The sequence below is a fragment of the Lissotriton vulgaris genome, chromosome 1_1 (assembly GCF_964263255.1).
Source record: "Lissotriton vulgaris chromosome 1_1, aLisVul1.2, whole genome shotgun sequence".
Classification (NCBI taxonomy): Eukaryota; Metazoa; Chordata; class Amphibia; order Caudata; family Salamandridae; genus Lissotriton; species Lissotriton vulgaris.
The window spans coordinates 1,491,833,753-1,491,849,910 of NC_141685.1; the positions used below are offsets into that span (position 1 = coordinate 1,491,833,753).

The 16,158-nt window shown below is 42.6% G+C and overlaps 1 protein-coding gene across 3 annotated transcripts in view; it reads left to right on the top strand.

Annotated features, from left to right (window-relative positions):
• The window catches only part of PLXNB2 (plexin B2), a 629,238-nt gene that overhangs the window by 116,443 nt on the left and 496,637 nt on the right, over positions 1 to 16,158 (top strand). The gene's annotated exons all lie outside the window — the stretch shown is intronic.

Sequence of the window (16,158 nt, forward strand, 5' to 3'; positions counted from 1 at the left end):
GAATTAGTAGACAAGTGACTCTTAACATACAGTTCTTAAGAATAGATGGCGCATTGACCAGCTCACCGGTTTGCAACACTGTATTTTCATAAGATGTCACATCTGTGTGTATGGACTTGTTCTATAGACCATAAAAGTAATCGTCCACCCTGGAAAACTGAGCAAATTCGCACAGTGATGACTTCATTGTGTTTTCTTTCCATTGGCTTTGGTGGTTCTCTGGGGTTAGCCTCGGCCAGGCTGTGGGATCCGTAGAGTGTGTCTCGTTGGGCTTTTGTTGTGGCTTCTGTCACAGAGATGAACATATGGTACATATTCTTCCTAATTCACCAAGATCTATATTTGAGTCCTAAGAATCTATTTTTAGAACTATAAATTTCATTCTTCCATGCAAGAGGTTTGTCTAATGTAGCACGAATTAGACTTGTTGGAGGATGCAGTGAAGCAAAAAAGTAACCCTTTAACGGTTCTCAAAGTCCTTGGGCATTCAGTTTCGAACATTCCTATATTACTATTACATTCTAGGAACAGACTTGCAAGCATGTATCATACTTTGCTTCCTAAAGTGGTCTTCGGATTTCTGTTTGGTCTAAGCTCTTCAATATAATGGTTCTAACACCAGTCACCATAGCTGTGCAATAGTTGTATACATTGGTTCATTGTGCTAGCTTACTGAATTGGCATAAGAGGCTGTTGCCACTGTTTTTTGGACGTTTGCCTTCTTTGGATGCTGGGGAAAGTATAATGCCAAATATGTTGAAGAAACTTCACAGATGTGTTGTAACTGAGACTTACTGTGTCCTTTCTTAATTCTCTCTAATGTACCACCAGTGTAGCCCTGGGATACCACTTTACTGTCTCCACAACAGTGAGGAATCCCACCAGCACTGCATGTTTTCCGCTTTCTTTGAACACTCTGCTTCCTCTTTGGACACTTTGCTTCCTCTTTGGATTTGTATTTTGACTGCCCTGAAGCTTTCTAAACATGCTGCTTTAGTGCTTTAACTTTAGTGCAGCTGATGTAATCTGGGGCTGGCTAGTTGTCCTGGCGGGTCAGGAAAGTAGCACTGAAACGTTTCAGAAACTCCTGACTAAACAGTTGTAGGTAACAGAAGGAAGAAGGGTGGCCTGCTTACTAATGCACATGGTTTCGGCCTGAAGAAGTGAGGTAAGTTGCCTTCTTCAAGAAATAAGATTCATAATTGAACTGTGCAGTAACACTAGTAGTTTAGACTACAATCATTTCTATGAAAGAGACATAATTATTTCTTAGAATTATGCTTTGATGCTGGTTGCTGATGAGAATCCAATTAGAATTTGATGACGAGACTGAAGCAAGACAAACAGATTTGTAGATGTCCCTTGAGATGTTAAAAACATTTGCCTCCTTTTCCATCCTGACTGAATTAAAGTGGATTCACGTTTGTGACGGAAGAAAGAAATTTAATTCAAGAATGAAAAAGCCATAAGTGGACAATTTGGCCTCTCCCAGGAAGACCCATTGAGACTAATCACCAATCAGAGAATGTTGGCGGCGCAGTAAGTGGTCTGCTTACTGCACCCATCAGGTTCGTCTTTACTTCCAGCTCCTTGCTGATGGCCTAGTCATCGAGTCTCGAGCACAGTATAGGTCCTGAAAGTAGCTGTCAGGCATTTGTGAGAATCCGTTGTCCTTTAGGGTTGGAATCCGCAAATCTGAGGTAGGGAATGATGCCTTGAAAGTGCTCCGATCTGAGGAGCCTTTCCTCCTCCTTGTTGGTTTTTTTTCAATACAAATGCGCAAGGGAGATTTTCAATCACAAGGCAGTGGCAAAAGCAGGAAATACAGAATTATGTTGTGAAGGTGGGTGTGTTTTTCTGTCGATATTGGAGTGAATGGATAATAACTTTCCACTGATCCTATAGATTTGCCCACTTCTCAGAAATCCTGCCCGGGTAACGGACTCTTCTCCACTTTGACCAGGGGCAGCTCCTCCGCTAAGGCGGGGGAGCGTTGCCCCACTGCTCTGTGAACAGGGGAAAAAGGAAAAATGAAATAAGACATTGTTATTATCGTTATATTTTTCCGTCCTTGCTGAGGTGGTTAGGGGTGGGGTTGGGCTGTGTGAGGAGCAGGGGGAGGAGTGATGGCACTCTGTAAGTGCGCATGACTATTTGGCTGGCTGTCTTAGGCCGGCCAAACAGTCATTCACACTCTTAGCATGTTCTCCCCCGGTCTGTGTTGCACAGCTTGGATGGAAAACATGCCCAGAATTCCAGTCCCTCTCTGGGCCCTGAACCTAGGTACTCAGACCAATCACAACGCTGCTATCTGCAAGAATCCTGATTGGATAGGGGAGTCTGGAAACCGGAGTGCTTCCTACCCCTGGAGGCCTGGAAATGGGCGAGGAGGACAGAGAGGCGGTGGCGCACAAATAAGTGATTTTTTTTCTTCACATTCCCAACCCCCGACCCCCCCTCCCCCCCCCCCCCCCCCCCCCCCCCCCCCCCCACCCGCACTGAAGCAGTAGCCACTACTGACTTTGACCTTTGGAAGAGTAAGGACAGCCCCTTGCTCACAAGTTTGTGCTCAGGACTGCGCCAAACTTTCTCAGGATTGTACCTGACGAGGTCAATGCATTCTCTCCCAGAAAGGCAGGACTGGAAACTAATAGCAGTCATGGAAAATATGAAGCCCAGCCCTATAATGCACCAAACAAGTGATTGAAGTAAGTCAGTTAACTCTCTCTACAGCAGTGCTTCTCAAACGTTTTAGAACCACAACACAATTTTTAGATCAACAATCTTTTGTGACCCACCTAAGTGTAATGGACATGACATGGGGGTGATATATTATAGTAAGAAAAGCAATTGTTTGTAAACCACAAAACCTCTGACTGTGCCATAATATGGATCTGCCCATAAAAGTAGCAGTTGGTGGACTGCACTGGAGTCTTGAGCAGCAACACTTTTCAGAGTGGGGTGCTGGCCTATGGCAAAAATTTCGAGGCTTCTGAAAAATCTTGAAGTTGGTACAAGCGATTTTAGCAAGTTTGAGAAACCTTGGCTTCATATCCAATTTTGTGCAAAAACGAGAACTGGTGAATTTTGGGCCCATATGTTTATTTTGCCATTTTATATAGTATGAATGCAGCAGTCTAAGGGCAGTGAAACACATTACACAAGCACCAGATTACTGTTCAAAGTCCGATTCATTTTATTATAAGTACGGCAGACTAAGTGACATGTCCAGTGTTAAAAGATGTTGAGCCAACAGCAGGGCTCAAACCAGGTTCCCCAGATACAGAGTCAGAAGCACTTGCCACTAGGCCATATCCATATCGGTCAATTTATGTGTAAAAGTCATACACAAACTGTATGGTTGTTTTTATCTCATCTAGTGAGCACGTTCTCTTTTGAAGTGGCTTTGTGAAGTAAAGCAATGGGAGCAACAAATATTGGAAGGTAAAGAAGATCTTGCTTCAGAATGCTTTCAAGGGTTTGATTTTAAACTATACTTAAGGACATTATTCAGCACCTTTGCAGTATTGCTCACATGGGGATAAACATTTAAAATATTACTTGCACATAGACCAGGACTTTCACGACCTTCCTGTGGGTCCTGACCCCCAGTTTGGGAAAATTACTCTAGAGGTGTTGAACGGAAGGGGAGGAGGGAATGGGAGGAGTCAAGGGGGTTGATTCCACCCCCTGCCCCCAGGTTATTTGTTTTAAATGGTGGGGATTGTGGAGGGAGGATAGGGGTGGAATATTTTTTTCACTTGAGCCAGGTTCATCTTTCCCCCCCAAACCAGATAAAATCATGCATGAGCCTGTGAACATTGTGTACTGCTTCTAAAGTATCATACCCTTGGCTTGATGGACTGGGTATCCTTTAGTCCTGAAAGCAGCTCACTGAGCTTCTGCATTCTTTGGGGTTTTTGTCTAGCCTATATGGCTAGGTCTGCCTGCTTCTAGGGAGATGCAAGTCTGTCGATTGATTGAAGAACTGTGACACGATGGAGGTACCTACTGCCTACAAGAAGGCTTTGGAACTGTGGCGGTGTGGAAGAAATGGGGCGAAAACTGGGTCGAGGAAGACACATATAAAAAACAATTGCATGTCAATTAGAAGCAATGAGGAATTATACCAGTCGTCCAGAGTGTCAAGAGAATTAAGGGTTAAACGGAAATCGTAATAAGTGAAGTGACATAGTGACAGGAATAACCCACGAGCGCCTATATCCCAAATGAGATTTAGAATGACACCAATATTGTGATAACCGAAGACTGCGTGTCCACACCTGTAAGGCTCAATGTTAGGGAGTATACTAATTACTGCGATAAAGGCTAGATTAGTGAACCGCCATGACAAGCAACCACCCTCTGATCATAGCCTTAACCTAAGTACCGGACTCCGATAACCCTTAATTCTCTTGACACTCTGGACGACTGGTATAATTCCTCATTGGTTCTAATTGACATGCAATTGTTTTTTATATGTGTGTTCTTTTGCAAAATGCCCTAATTTGTTTATTTTCTTTCCTCCCTTTCCTTTTTCTTGGAATTGTATTAATAGTTGTGGCAATTGGTGCCCGTAATTTGGGCTATTAAGTTATTCTTGACTATTTAAATAATAAGGCATGCAATGTTTTCCTGAAGATGAACCTTGTATAAGTATAAGGTTCGAAACGTCATCGACCTTGTCACGCTATATGCATACAAATTATACTAATGTACGCAGGCGTGTGCTAAATGTATTGTCTGATTGTGAATTGTGATATACAGACTTTATGAATTGCCTACAAAATTCCTGTTTGTCTCTTTTTAAGTGTGTTAGTTGGGCATCGGCTGGTGTCCTGCTTGTATCACACTAATTCCTTTTTATAATCAATTATCAGAAATTAAATACTGTCCGGCTGGACATTGAATATAGTTACTATCTAGTCTATATTTACTTAGTAAAATATTTTCTTGTCTAGGGACCATTAAACAGCTTAGGAGCCAAAGTTTTTTTTTTTTCACGTGGCCACTGACTGTGGAGAAAGAGCTCGATCTGCAAGGATTGGAAATCACTTTTGTACATTTTCATTGTTACAACATCACAGTTCACGGACACCTCTTCAGACTACAAAAATATTAATTTGCTTACTTGAACCTTCAGACCGATTCAACACACCACTGCAAGACTACCACCTGGATCCCTGAATTAAGTCCAATTAGACCTCAGTGCTCTGGCTCGAATAATTAAAATAGACCTGTTCTTACCTCTTGAGGATCCAAAGTTGCATCAGGACGCTGACTTCCTGCACCAGATGTCAACAAAGCGCGATAACTACAGAGCAGGTTTGACTCAATCACCTCATTGCAACTCCCAGACCATTTCGAAAGCTTCAGACCAGTTTGACATGGTCAGTGGGCCTCCATGACTGATTCAACCGGACAGCTCTCATCAGCATACTGTGTTCTAAACATGCCAGTGTTTCACTCTTCATCACCCAGTTCGAGCTCTACTCACTGAGTACAGCTACGAGTTATCGCATTCTTACAACAGCGATTTAAAAAGACATCATTAAACTTCATGAGTTGAAACCACGCTTCTTATTGTACCCTCACTTTATACTGGGTCAATTTCTGATGCTCCATAACTGTAGATTTATTGACCTAACTTTCAGCACTTTTGCTGCTTGAATAGCCCTTAAAACGTTTATATTTGAGATGCACTGCAGAGGTCTTTATCTTCTTTGGTTCTATAGTTGCAAACATTGCCACATACTTTTTCATCTAGGATATTGCATTGCTGCTCAAGCCTAGTTAGCCAATGTGGTTTCATGTAAGTCTTTTATAATTATTTTCTTATCTTGTTCACATAGACACTACTACGAGTTGTTGCACAGTAGCTGCGGAGTTAAAATGTTAAAGGGTTGCATTTCATTTGTCACCCTCATGGTGACTCATGTAGATCACGTGCTGATGCTGTCGATTCTTGGCTATGGCTTTCTGACCTAGTATCACATCTCTCCTGGGTAGGCGAGCTAGTATTATGAGGTGTCTCACTTGGAAAACCTCCTGCTTGCAGTACTGTTGTGTTTTTTAAAATTTTTTATTATAGCCAATTGTTGCATGGTTCTGGCACCTTTTACAATAATAACTTTGCCTGTGCATTCTGTTAGGGGACATCCTTTAGAAATGTCAAAAATACTCTGTGGGCATCATTCGTCAGAGTTTTTGTAAACAATTCTGGTGCCTTTGAGGGGGATCACCAGATTGCTTTTAGCCGTCATGGCCGAGTCACGGATGATTGTACTTCACTATTAATTTCTGCTATACACCGATTACATGGTGGATTTCGATTACATGGTAGATTTTCTTAGTTTTGAGAATTCCGTTTTGAGTGGTTAGCTGCTAATTTGTTTTCAGTGTTTCGCAACACATGAGTGGGTAATATTTAATTGTTTTTACATACTGATTTAGGGGTTGGCATAAAGAGTGCCCTGTTTGTGTTTTCAGCGTCTAGTCCACCAAAATGTTAGGCTGTGACATTGATGGGAGTTCTGCACTGCCTGCTGTATGAGAGAGGGCCAGCCATGTGTGATGCTGGATGACCAGATTAATTGTGCAAGAGGGCATTGCCTGGGGAGAACCAGTGTGTACCCCTTCCTCCCACCATCTATGGTTAACACTACAGTATTGATCATGTCCAAGCCTTCAAGCTTGGTTCCACCCACTGTATTGATTCTCTTCGCTTTGAGTCCTTTGATATCTGCATCTGTGGCTGCATGTGTCGGTCAGCCTGAAACGTTCAACTTCTGTCAGATAAAAGGCTTCAGCATTATTCCACCACTCAGCTTATGGGCAGGATTACTTGGCAAGGCATCACTTGACCTTTCATAGCCCTTAATGTTCTGTCCATCATGTTTGAGTGGGAGTGTGATCGTTGCATACATTAAGGCCAAGTATATCCATAATGACCACACGATTATGCAGCTCTGATGAGGGAGGACCACCCAGACACCACTCAAGGAACTGGTGGATTTCATGCACCACAGCAAATGGAAAAGATGTACCAGACAGCTTTGAGAAGTGGGTGGCATTTTTAATTGTGTAAACCTTTCTGCCAGTCACTGTCACAATCCCTTCAAATTTGTTGCATCAATACTTTCGGGACTGCTTGACGTTGGCTGTAGAGCGTTCCTTCTTGATCAAATGCAGAGACGAAATATAGGTAATGTCATTTCTTCTACCTTTTGTGTCTGGTCACTTACTCACCACCTGTGATTGTCACCACTGCTCAGGGAACTAAAGCAAAGTTACAAGCTATTGATCATGCTAAGATGGGACATTAACAGAAAAATGTGATCCCCATTCCTCACTGTGATCGCTTGCATATAGACTTCTCTCGCGCTCTCTCTGTATACTCTGTACTTGCATGCTAGTTGTTTAGTTTGACTGGTGTGGCATAAGATCTTGCTTTTCACGCCAAACGCAAGCTGAGAAAAACCGAAAAAATTGTTGCTGAAGGTTAGTTATCCTAAGTGTTGCTGGACTGGTTCTGGACATTGATCACGCCCTCTAGGAGTCTGTGTCAGGAGTCAATCTGAGGTGGATTTTATTCCAATTTTAATCCATAGTGCAGGCATCGAGAATTTTCCTTCAGTAGCAAAATTTCTATCAGCTTTCAATTTTTATACAAAACATTTTCAGTTCTGTGTAGTTCTGCCTATGGGACCCTCTTTAGTACATGTAAATGGATTAAGCATTGGAAAACATGTACTTGGCTAGAAGAGTCCTCCAGATAAATGTATTATTCAGTCTGGGCTCTGCAGCAGAGTCCAGAGCAAATCCAGCAGGATGAACAACAATACCCCACATAACCACCAGCACCACATGTGGAGCATCTGGCTCCTCAGCGTAAGGAGCAACAACAAAGCAGCTGAGGTGTAAGGTTTGGGAAGGCTGGGGACAACGTTTTTTTCTTGTTAAGCCATATTAAAGAGGCAAAGTGGCTAACAGTGCTGTTCAACACGTACAAAACTTGACTTGCACAAGAACTGCTACCTGTCCACGGCTCCTTCACTGGTATACCCTACCCTCCCTCCCTCCCAGATCTCTGCCTCTGCCCTGAGCACTTTCAAAGAAACTCTCAAACACTTTCCTTAGACTTGAGGTTCTCTCTTCTTCTCTGCCTCCTGCCACAGAGGTCGGTTGAATGCCATCACCTGAAGATAATCTATGTAACTGAGGGATTGCCTCGCCAAGGACAGTCTTGTGATCCCCCTTTCTCCCGCATCCTGGACTTAATTACAAAGCACCGAGTGGTCCATTTGCACTTAATAATGTACACTAGTTTTGCTTAGCTAGTAATATAAATGGGAAATGCCAGGCTTGAATCCCTCATGCCGGTCAAAGGTGTACTTGGGTCCTTTGCCATCCATTTTTTGTCTCCTCTTAAACCAATTATATGTACTGTTAAGTAAAATTGTGTAACCCATCTTCGTGAGAAAAACCAGACTTTAAGTCATGTTAAAGGAATGTGAAAGCCACACTTCGTAATGCATGTCCGCTTGGCGTCCATGTCCCAAAGAATCCTATATTCATGTTAACTAAACAAGTATGTGCAAAAGTGAACCTGTCAAATGCCTACTTTGCCGGAAATTGTATCTATGTAGGCAGGATTCTTCAAACCAGGCTCTGAACGTTCCTGTACGTCAACATTACATTGTGTATAACTCACAGGAAATAAAAGTAACTTGCATTTTTACAAGGCAGTATATATAAGCTTGCTGTTCCAGTTTAGCTGTTACTTAGCAGTGTAACTGGGGGGTCTTCTTACAATTTATTTTAATAGATAGCACTTAGTTTATCAACTTAAAAAATGAAAGGCTAGGGTGTGTGCGCTTGAGGCCACTAGTTCTCCAATTAAGACACTCGCATAGCAGCGAGTGCTTAACCCAGGAAGTTATTTTGACGTCTTATATTGAATGTCCGATATTTTACTGGTCTAAATGTGTTACCAATTGCAAGCAATTTACTCCCATCACAGACTGAGCCGTTCAAGTCTGTTCTTACCCAAATAATTATTTTGACCATCTGTGAGAAGGACATGCAGTTGAGTCTCGCAGCATTTTATAATCCACCTGCTTTCGCCTCTGGCAGCTCCTCCGCTAATGTTTCCTTCCTGCTTATGGGAGGGCGGGTGGGGCTGGGCTGGCCAGAGCAGTGGCCAGGGGGAGGAGTGTTAAGCACACTCTAAAGTGCGCAGGACGGTTTGGCCGGCCCACTTGGGCCCGCCAAACAGTCCTGCGCACTTTGCATGTCCCCACCAGGCTGCATTACACAGCCTGGTGGGGAACATGCACGGCCTCCTTGTCCCCATCTGTGCATTGAACCACGGCGCGCAGACCAGTCACAATGCTGCTGTAAGACAGCCTCGTGATTGGCCAGGGGATTCCGGGAGGCTGTGTGCTTCCTGTTGCGGCGTGGAGAAGATGAAGACTGAGGGGAGGTGGCTCGACGTCACCCAGGTAAGTCCTTTATTTTATTATTTATTCCCCGTACCACCACCTCCAGTCAGTGACACTGGCTTTCGCTGGTTTGCACAAATGCACAAAATTCTATCAGTGATGAAAAAAGACAAAAACATGTATAGTCTATCTATTTGACGTAGTCTTGTCGATAAGCAAGATAATTCTTCACTGCTGGTAGTCAACATGATTGGCAGTGAAGATTTTTAACCGGTAATGTAATTCTGCACATGCAGTCACCTCCGAGATGTGTGGAGATCACTGTATCCAGCCCAATTAGGCCAAATACGAGTTTTAAACTTGGCAAATTGATCACCATTGCACCTGTGATTTGCAGCACTGTGAAGTTGCAAAAGTGAAGTAGCAAGCACTCTATCCAGATCAGCACTATAAGATGCAGAATAGCAAGTTACTGGTACTCTTTTCTCACACTAAATCCAAAGCAATGTTTTCCAGACTGTGGGTCCGGTTTCTGGTGTGTTACAAAGTCCATGCAATAAATAAAGATGGCTATAAATTATGAATTTATCTTGTCACATTTGCTAGGCTTCAGAGACAGAGGTCCAATGTCAGGCTAGTCTTCTGGCAAATTGCTGCATATTTTTTTAACAAGGGGATTGGTGTTTACAAACTCCTCTCGCTTTGCAGTCAGAGAAAGAAAATTGAAATAGATTGTGGCAATCTTGCTAGAGTACAGTGAGTGTGAAAGGAAAGGCTGTAGGATGTCAATTTTTATTGTAAATACCTGTAAATGAACTGTATACGTTCAGCTTTTAGGAAATAAAAAATGAAGGGCATTTTTTGGTAATTCTGAAGTGTAATGGAAACAAAGGTTTTAATAGGATCAAAACAAATCAGGACACTTTACTTGGTGATGCACAAATGATAAATATGTACTGAAGCCCAATTTCTACACATTTTGTGTGCAGTATAGTTTTATCAGAAACTATTTCTGTGCACATTTAGTGGCTATTTGAATGGAAAAAGTGCGGTCTGTTATTGACAATGTACTGCCACCTGATGCTTTAATTAGATAAAAAAATCATCTGCCCCATGTCTATGAAAGCTAGGTAGGTCCCAAGAATTTGGCCTTTCTAAAAAGTGGCCCGTGGTTTTAAAAAGTTTGGGACGCACTCATCTAGGTCAGTGAGTTGGGTCAAGAAATGTTTTTCTACAATGTTACTCCTCTTACAAATTGCTGTCAATTGGTTCAGAAGGTTCTACATTCTAACGAAAATTAGGCCACTAGAGCCAATATAGTGTATTATAAATATTAGAGGCTTCATGTTGCCTACTATTTACCTGTGACAAAAACTCAACCCCCAATACCTGGGAAAAGACCGAGATTTTAAAGTTTTTTTTCTTAATAAATGTTGAAGGAAGTCTGTTGTTATCGCTTCAACTTTGACTATTGTCTGTGGTATCTCCACTTTCTACAAACGCCTGTTGATGCTTAATAGAAGATACCACTCAGGCAGGAATAACGTTTTTAAGATGAAATTCAATGTTCTTCAGGAGCCTGAGGTCTGCCATTTACCAGCATGAATTCTGAATCCTCAGTGTTCAGATGTGTGCACTTTCTACCAGATTGGAGAACATTGGCAGGCTGATTGTATCAGTTCGTAGGAGTTATTCCTTCGAGTCACATTGTGTGTCAACCAGTCGAGTTTTTCTCTACTGTGTGATACAGTGTAGAATAAATTAACCATGTGCGCACAGACGTTTTTGTACAAGATGGCTTTGATTGTAGTTATCTCTGTTTGTAGATAGAGTGATTTCCATGTTTGAGTTAAACAAAGAACATTGTACTGCCCTTTATAAGGAGGTTTATTCTGGTCAGCGCGTTTAGCATTTTTGTCCAAATTTTTTTAAGATTTCCTCCTTAGGTAGCCTAATTAATTGCAGTTGCTGGTTTCCAGAGTTCATACTTTGTTAAAATGGTTATTTAGTACTTTAAGATCACGAGGCGATGACCTAAGTCAACTGCCACACCATGCACCCTAAGGCCTTATGAAAGCGCTCCTTCAAGCTTCTTGCCACCCAACGTGCGACGCCGCAATGGTCTAAATCCCAGCCTGGAGGAAGGCCCTGGGATCAGTTCACTCATCCTTATGGCTCCAGACTGCTCTGAGAATTTGGTACCCTGAGCTGATGAGCATGGCAATCGGCTCTCTGATCAGGCAGCCTCTTCAGGAGGATATTCTGTCACAGCAGCAGGGGAGGGTTCTCCACCCAAACCAGTCAATGCTTTGCCTTCATGCGTAGGAGGTTGAGTTCTGACAGTTGGCAGCTTTCGACCTTTTGCCTGAAGTCTGCACTGTTCTCTTTGAAGCCAGCTGTCCCTCCACCAAGACTGTTTGCGCCTGCTGTTAGGGCAAGTTTGGGACATAGTGTGCAGAGAACAGATTGACCATCTTTCTGCTCCCCTTTCTCTGGTCTTTCTCTTTATCCTTTCCATGCCCAGCAGAGCTCTGTGCTGGGCATCCTAAAGTGCTATATTTCTGCATTTCTGCAGTTTCCTGATCAGTCATCCCTCTTTAAATCCCCTACTGTACATATGCTTTGGAATGGTTTGCAACATGTGTTTCCACCTTTGCCCTTTATCTTGTGTCAGTGTGACCGTAATCTGGTCTTAACTTTTCGGATGTGCATGCCTTTTTAGCCATTGCACAATTGTCCTCTCAGGCTTGTTATCATCAAGACTGCCTTTCTGGTGGCAATAACATCTACCTGAAGGTTCAGGGAACTTCAGGCCTAGTCACCCAAGCCTCCGTACCTGAACATCTACCCACACAAGCTGGTTCTTCGCACTAGAACTTCCTTTCTTCTGAAAATTGTCACTACCTTTCATGTAGTGCAGGCCATCGATCACCCTGCCTACTGTTTACTCTCCGCCACATCGCTTAAAGGAGGAGGAGCGACTTCACCATCTGGAACCAAAAAAAAACATTGCCGTTCTACCTTGACCGCACAAAAGAGTTCTGGGTGGACGACCAACTCTTTGTGGGGTATGTCTGAGCAAAGAAGCGAAAGGCTGTTAAGAAATGCACCATTTCCTGATGGATCGAGTTTTGCATTAAACTCTGCTACCCATTGGTCATGAAACAACATCCTGAGGCCTTGCATGCTCATTCCACTGCGTTAGCACACGGAGTTCTCGTCCTGGAAATCTGCCACGCAGCAAAATGGGTACCTCTGCACACGTTTACCAAGCAGTACTGTCTGGACACTCCAGTCTGTAGGGACGGGCATTATGCCCTTTGGGTTCTGCATTTCTTTTTAGTATGAAATTGTTCTACAGACCCACCTCCCGGGATATATTGCTTGCATGTCTATTCTAAACAAAGGAATCTGCAGCTTGAGGTCTCTGTCAGAAGTTACTTATGTTTGGTAATATCTTATCTGGTAGAGATTGTCTAGCTTTAGGTTCCTTACTAATCCACCCGTTCTCTCCCCCCCCCCCCCACCCCCACCCCCCCACCATCGACGCACAGGGTTACTGCTTATGAAAAATCTCCAGATCCAGTCTGAAGCTTAGAGATAATTCTAAGGTAAGGAATTTGCAGCTAGATAGTCTCTACCAGATGAGGCGTTACTGAAGGCAAGTAACTTGTTTTTTTACCACCTCTCTAGTAGGGTCCTTAGATTCTTCCACGAGTGCTCGCTTTTCTGGAATTTTTTTTAGGGAAACACTCCATGAGAGGTTATGTGTTTTCCGGCAACCTTCCTTGTGTACTTCTCCTGCCCCCACCGCACTCATTCTTCCTCTCACCGGTTTGCTGCTGCCCCACGACCCTTGCATTGATTTCTCACCCATGTTCTTCTCACTCCCAGCTGCAGTTTGCTCTCTTTTGCCTGTTTGCTCTCTGCACATGTGCACTTCGTGTTCCTTACCCCAGCAAGGACCCCCATTTTGCTTCTGCCAAGCACCCTTGAAACCATGTTGCATCTGCAATCGGCCCCTGTGGTGCTTCATCCCACTCGCTGCTTCGCCGAACGTGCTTTAAAAAAATCTTTTGCATTTTTTTCTTTTAATTTACCGATCTAACACAGATCAGTAACTAAAAAGAGTAAAAAACAGCTGCACCATTTTGTCGGCACACGCATGCATGATGTTCACAGCTACAAAATTACATGGCTACTTGCCTTAAAATTATGCATATTTTTACTTTATTCTTTAGCCATGGTGCATCTTCAGGCATGCTGTGCAGCATTTCCAAAGCCCATTAGCAAAGCCAATAGGTCCCAAAGGGCAAGACCTATTGGCTTTCCCATTTTCTATGTTCAAATGTGTTAAATTACCGGTCTTCCACTTGCACCACCTTGATTCTATTAATTACTCTGTGAAAGTATATGAAATTCTGAAGAATGTGGTGCTACAAAAAAAATTTCTAGCTTGTATCTCGAATTCTGCACCCTGATATTGTTAGTGGATTAATATGTGTGTCTCTCAACCACACGGGATGAGGAAAGGCAGTTTTTAAAATAAACTCTTGTCCAAGAGTGAAAGCTCATGAAATACATTGCTTGCGTATCACTCCACTATATTCCGAGGCTGTTGATGACTTGGGTGTTTGACACAGCATTTTTCATTTACCACACTTGATTTGCTATTGTGTTTAGCACTGATAAAGCGAATTCATGTATTAAGATATCGAGACTCTGAAGTATTCAGACTATTTTAGCTTTCACCTGCACAGTGTTTGCACTGTGCTCATGGCATCTCTTGTATTTAATATATCTTAAAAGGGGCTCTTATCAGTCCCAGTAGCTGAATTACTGTCTCTATTTGCTTTTTTGGTAACTTCCCCTTTATACTTCTACTAAAGCTGTTCACTCTGTTTAATCCTCATTCACTGTCAAGATAAGATCTCTTCCCATGAAAAAGGCAGACACACCTAACAGTATGCTGAAATGCTTGCTTTGTATTAATTTGTAGCATTTCCTATACATGCCTCAGTACCTACCTTTGCATTTTGTAGGCATTATCGGATTGATTTTTTTCAACTTAATTTATTTGGTCATTATGATAAAATTCTAAATGTTGTAGTAGTTTTTTTAAAAAACATGTTTTTATTTGCATTTTGCAATTGTATAAATCCACAATACAAGTACAGACAATCGTATGGCATCTTAGGCATGGCCACTAATACAGATTGGAGTTCCACGTTGCCAAGGAAGAAACTAATAATACCCATAATATACACTCCCATCCATGATTAACCACGTTCTTATTTGTTCTTATATTTCGTATTTTCGTACTTAGGCGGGCGATGGGGGATTCAGTGTAGCAGCGCCGGGACACTTTGAGTAGCTGTGCGCTTTAGAAATACAGTATAACATAACATAACATACTGTATTATATATGTACTTAAGGGAGTTTCCTCATCTTCCTGGCCAGGGGAGTGTAAAAAAAACAATTTACATTCCCTTCACGACAATTATTAACTAACCATCTAAAATAAACTATATAATGTGGTGTCTCTTATTAGGTCTGCTGTAAATTAAAGACTATCTACTATGTGTCATCTGTAATGGCGTGTGGCTCCAAGTACAGGATCTTGACACTAGGATTGTTAAAGTATGTCAAGGTGGGGGTGTGGGGGCTGTGTGGAAGGCTGGGGATCTCATTGCAGGGGTGGTAACTCCCTGTTCCGCCTCTGTTGCATCCCTCCTTCCATGTTCCTCGTCTCCCAGTCCCTCATTACCTCGGATTTCCTTGAGATCATCTTTCTGTAGGGCCTTCAGTTCTGCCCAGGACCAAGTATCCAAATTTTTCTCCCATGTCGTTAATGAAAGGGGCAGTGCTTGCCGTCCAGTATTGCACAATCTGCTGTCTTGACAGGACCAGTGCTAGATCCGTAAACCTATTCCCAGTTTTCTTGACCGTAAGCCATGGGAACAGGCCCAGCAGGCATATCTCTGGAGTATTCGGGAGTACCTGGGATAGTGTTTTCTTAATCGCAGCCGAGACCTTTTCCCAGAAATCCCAGATGTATATACATTCCCACTTCATATGCACAAAGTCAGCATCTATTCAATGTTGTGATAAAAATTGCATGTTAAAAATAGTTAATCTACAAGAGCTGTGCTATATTTTGTTACTGAACAGGCAGTTACAAGTGCAGTTACCTTGCAGACAACGGGGTCATGATTTGAATGGTTCAGCAGGTGCAGTAGCACCGGGCCCAAAAGTTGTCAGACCTCTAAACTCACAATATTGCTATATTTGACTACTAAACAGGAAGTCACAATTACAGTTCCCTTGCAGTTAAAATGAACTTGATTTGAGTGGTGCAGCAGGTGCAGTGACACTGGGGCCATAACATCTAGGGATCCCACTGAACCCAGATTATTGCTAAAGTTTACTGGTGAACAAGACAGTTAAGAGTGCATTTATCTAGCAGGCAAAAGGGTCATGGTTTAACTGTGCAGCAGGTGCAGTAGCACCAGGACCAGACACTCTAGGCACCCCACTAAACACCTAATATTGTTATATTCTACCACTAAACAGGCAACCACAAGTGCAGTTTCCTTGCAGACAACAGATTTGAATGGTGCTACAGGTGAAGTGGCACGGACCCAAAGGTTGTTAGAACCCCGCTAAACACCAAATGTTGCTAAATTTTAATATTCAAAATAAAGGTGTTTAATT